This window comes from Pteronotus mesoamericanus, unplaced genomic scaffold, assembly GCF_021234165.1.
Source record: "Pteronotus mesoamericanus isolate MK-2021 breed Mesoamerican mustached bat unplaced genomic scaffold, CSHL_Meso_final contig_90, whole genome shotgun sequence".
Classification (NCBI taxonomy): Eukaryota; Metazoa; Chordata; class Mammalia; order Chiroptera; family Mormoopidae; genus Pteronotus; species Pteronotus mesoamericanus.
The window spans coordinates 24,760,702-24,765,659 of NW_026555277.1; positions in this window are offsets into that span (position 1 = coordinate 24,760,702).

Genomic DNA, 4,958 nt, shown 5'->3' on the forward strand with positions numbered 1-4,958 from the left:
TTTGGGACAACAGAAAGTGTAACAACATTCACATCATAGGGGTACCAGACAGAGAAGAGAAAGAGCAAGGGATCAAGAAACTATTTGAAGAAATAATGTCTGAAAACATTTCTAACCTGGTGAAGGAAAAAGATACAGAAGTCCAGGAAGTTCAAAGAGTTCCAAACAAGATGAATCTAAAGAGGCCCACACTGAGACACATCAAAATTAAAATGGCAGAGATTAAAGAGAGAATCTTAAAAGCAGCAAGAGAAAGACAGCTCCTTACAAGAGAGCTCCTATAAGACTATCAGCTGATTTGGGACAACTGTAATAGCATAATCAATAAAATATACTTACAAAATAAAATGAGAAAGATTTTCCCAGACAAAAAAAAAGCTAAAGGAGTTTGTTACCACCAAACCTGTATTACAAGAAATATTAAAGGGCCTGCTTGGAGAAGAAGGAGGAGGAGGAGAAGAAAAACAGATGAATATAGTTAAAAGAATAAAATGGCAATAAATACATACCTATCAATAATCTCTTTAAATGTCAATGGCTTAAATGCTTCAGTCGAGACATAGGGTGGCTGAATGGATAAGAAAACAAGAACCATATACATGCTGTCTCCCAGAGAACTACCTCAGAATGAAAGAGACAGACTAAAAGTAAAGGGAAGGAAAAAGATACTTCATGCAAAAGTAAATGAAAAAAACCTGGGTAGCAATAATTGTATCTGACAAAGTAGACTTTAAAATAAAGGGTATAATAAGAGACAAAGAAGGACATTACATAATGATAAAGGGAGCAATGTAAGAAGAAGTTAGAACCCTTCTAAACATTTATGCACCCAACAGAGAAGCACCTAAATATGTAAAGCAAACCTTAATAGACATAAAGGAATGACAGTAATATGGTCATAGCAAGGGATTTTAACACCCCATTAAGATCAATGGATAGATCTTCCAGACAGAAAGTCAATAAGGAAATAGGCCTTAAATGACACACTAGACCAGATGGATTTAATTGATGTCTTCAGAGAATGTCACCCCAAAGCAGCAAAATACACATTCTTTTCAGGTGCACATGGAACATTTTTTAGGCTAGACTACATGTTAGGATACAAAACAAGTCTCAGTAAATTTAAGATTATAATCATACAAAACATATTCTCTGATCATAATGGTATAAAACTAGAAATCAATCATGGAAAAAAACCCTCAAAAACATGGAAGCTAAATAACATGTTACTAAACAATGAATGGGTTAACAATAAGATCAAGCAAGAAATCAAAAGATACCTTGAAACAAATAAAAGTGCACACATGACAGCCAAAAAATCAATGGGACAAAATGAAAGCAGTCCTAAAAAGGAAATTCATAGAATTACAGGCCTACCTCAAGAAACAAGAAAACTCTCAAATAATCTAACTTTACACTTAAAGGAACTAGAGAAAGAACAACAAAGCCCAAAGTGAGTAGAAGAAGAGACATAATAAGGATCAGAGCAGAAATAAATGAAATAGAGTATAAAAGAATTACAAAAGATCAATGAAACCAAGAACTGGTTCTTTGAAAAGATAAATAGGACTGATAAACCTTTAACCAGGCTCATCAAGAAAAAAAGAGAGCCCTGCCCAGGTGGCCCAGTTGATTAGAGTGTCATCCTGTACACCAAAATGTTGTGGGATCAGTCCCTGGTCAGAACACATACCTAGGATGCAGGTTTGAGCCCCATTCAAGGTACATGTGGGAGGCAACTGATCAATGTTTCTCTCTCACATTGATCTCTCTCCCCCCCCAACCCTCCAAAATCAACAAAAATATCCTTGAATGAATATTAAATTATATATGTGATTATATATAAGGTTATATAAGATCTATAATTTATATACTATATAACATATAGTATAACATATATGTTATATGTATAACATAGTATATAAATTATATAATATTATATAAATTATATATAATTTACATATAAAAGAAAAAAGAGAGGAGACCCAAATAAAATCAGAAGTGAAAGAGGAGAAAAACAAAAGATTATAAGAAAATTTTATGAAAAACTACATGCCAACAAATTGGACAACTTCGGTGAAATGGATAAATTCCTAGAAATACACAGTCTTCCAAAACTGAATCAGGAAGAATCAGAAAATCTGAATAGACCAATTACAACTAATGAAATTGAAGCATTAATCAAAAAACACCAAACAAATGAAAGTCCTGGACCAATGGCTTCACAGGTGAATTTTACCAAATATTCAAGGAACTAAACCCTATCTTCTCAGACTCTTCCCAAAAATTCAAAAAGAGGGAAGACTCCCAAGCTCTTTTTACAAGGCCAGCATTGTCCTAATTTTAAAACCAGATAAAGACACTACAAAGAAAGAAAACTATAGGCCAATATTCCTGATGAACATAAATGTTAAAATCCTCAACAAAATACTAGCAAACCACATCCAACAATACATTTAAAAGATCATACAGCATGATCAAGTGGGATTTATTCCAGGGATGCAAGGTTGGTACAATATCCACAAATCAATAAACGTGATATACCATGTAAACAAAAGGAAGGATAAAAACCACATGATCATATCAATAGATGCAGAAAAAGCATTTGATAAAATCCAGTACCCATTTAGGATAAAAACTCAGCAAAGTGGAATTATAGGGAATATACCTCAACATAATAAAGTCCATATATGACAAACCCACAGCCAACATCATAATCAATGGGCAAAAACTACAAGTGTTTCCCTTAAAGATTGGGAACAAGAAAAGGTGTCTGCTTTCACCACTCTTATTGAACATAGTACTGGAAGTCCCAGCCACAGCAATCAAACAAGAAAAAGAAATAAAAGGCATCCAAATTGTAAAGGATTAAAAGTAAAACTGATACTATTTGCAGGTGACTTGTTAGTGTTTATAGAGAACCTTTAAGATTCCACCAAGAAACTACTAGAACTGATAATGAATTCAACAAAGTAGCAGGATACAAAATAAATATCCAGAAATGAGTTGCATGTTTATATACCAATAATGAACCATAAGAAAGAGAAACTAAGGAAACAATTCCATTCACAATTGCTTCAAAAAGAATAAAATGCTTAGGAACAAATTCAGCCAAGGATATAAAAGACCTGTACTCAGGAAAATAATAAGACACTGAAGAAAAACTGAAGACGATACAAATAAGTGCAAGCATATATTGTGTTCATGGATAGGAAGAATTAACATCATTAAAATTTCCATAGTACCCAAAGTAATCTATAGGTTCAATGCAATTCCTATCAAGATACTATTGGTGCATTTTACAGTACTAGGGCAACTATTCCAAAAAATTACATGGAACCACAAAAGACCCCAAATAGCTACAGCAATCTTAAGAAAGAAGAACAAAGCAGGAGGAATCACGCTACCTGGTGTCAAACTATACCACAAGGCTATAGTAAACAAAAGAACATTGTACTGGGATAAAAACATATATATCAATGGAACAGCATAGAAAGCCCAAAAATAAACCCATGCCTTATGATCAATTAATATTTGACAAAAGAAGCAAGAACATACAATGGGATAAAGATAGTCTATTCAATAAATGGTGTTGGGAAAATAGGACAGATACATGAAAAAAAAAATAAAATTAGATTACCTTTTTACACCATGCACAAGAATAAACTCAAGATGGATTAAAGACTTGTATTCAATAAATGGTGTTGGGAAAATAGGACAGATACATGAAAAAAAAAATAAAATTAGATTACCTTTTTACACCATGCACAAGAATAAACTCAAGATGGATTAAAGACTTGTATGTAAGACTCAAGACCATAAAAATCCTAGAAGAAAACATAGGCTATAAAATCTCAGGTATTTCTCATAGCAGTATTTCTTCTGCTATATCTCCTTGAGCAAGGGAAACACAAGGAAAAAAAAAAACAAAACAAAACCTCATTGACACAGACAATATGGTGATTACCAGAGGGAAAGGGGGTGGGAAGAAGTAGAAGAGGCTAAAGGGGGAATAAATGATGACAGAAGGAGACTTGACTTTGGGTAGTGAACATAAAATACAATATTCAGGTGCACCTGAAACCTGTATAATTTTATTGACCAATGTTACCCTAGTAAATTCAATAAAAATTAAAAATAAAAGTTATGCAGAAATGAAACAGTTAAACTCTTTCAGTTTGGGAATGTACTCACTTGGCCTAAATCAGATCCAGGCCAAAGAGTGATAATCTAGTTCAATTTGTGTATGTATTCAATAGACTTCAACTATCTACTATATAGGAGGGAATTCTGCTTATTCCCATATGACCTAGTTTCTTAGTGAAACTCTTGTATCATTACTGTAAGGAAATGGGACTATATCTCTAGTAAAGAACTGCAGATTAATTAACAATTGTGATTGTAATATCAATCCTGGTTTTAGTGTACTTTTGTAAGGAAAATAGGCATCCTCTTGACAGTAAAATGATGGAGATTACCTATTTCACATTCATACTTATGTTTCTGACCCATCCCGTATGTTGGAACTCAGTACAAAACAGTTTACTTTAAGGAGCCTCCCCACCCTCTCATATTCCCTCACCCCACCATCACTCACTGCATCCCTTCACTGCTATCACTGCACTGCAATGAAAACATGAAGTAAACATGAAAAAAAAACATAATTTTGACGTAGTCTCCAAGTCTACAGTATTACTAAAGTTGCATCAAAATGTAAAACAGACTTCCTCTCATGTTAATATTTTCTCTAAATATACTTCTCTAGGAATAGCTGAAATAGTTGAGTTGACATGAGATAGCTGGAGAGTTACCACTCACAGATGCTCAGAGCCTCGCCATCATTTTTAAAGTTGTCATTGGATAGGCAGCCCAAGATGAAATTCTGGCCCCATTCAGTGCACTTATTCAGAGCTTTCAGCAGGTTATTAATGTTCTGTGGGTTCAGACTGAGTAAGTTG